A 366-nucleotide genomic window follows, 5' to 3' on the forward strand; every position below is an offset into this window, starting at 1 on the left:
ATATATATATATATATATATACTGTATATATATATTGCATTCTTTCAGGCTATGAACTCTTTAAGGAAAAGTAAGTGTCTCCGCTTTTTATCACTTTGTTATATTATGTTGGAGTAGTTGGAATGGAATGATTAAAACCTAAAGCACTTTATTTTACAGTTTTGAAAGTCATTTTAAAGGTGCCCATTTTGTGGAATGAGTCTCAAAACATTATTTCTGCAGTAGTGATTTTGTGTATATGCATTTATGCAGCCTCTGAGCAGCAATAAACAGTCTGTGTAGATGCACATTGTCATACTATCTACATGATTTTTAACGCAAGAGCAGTGCAGCTACTGTTAACGTAAATGTACAAGGCTTCTGGTA

The sequence above is a fragment of the Sinocyclocheilus anshuiensis genome, unplaced genomic scaffold, assembly GCF_001515605.1.
Source record: "Sinocyclocheilus anshuiensis isolate Anshui unplaced genomic scaffold, SAMN03320099.WGS_v1.1 scaffold1460, whole genome shotgun sequence".
In the NCBI taxonomy this organism is placed as follows: domain Eukaryota; kingdom Metazoa; phylum Chordata; class Actinopteri; order Cypriniformes; family Cyprinidae; genus Sinocyclocheilus; species Sinocyclocheilus anshuiensis.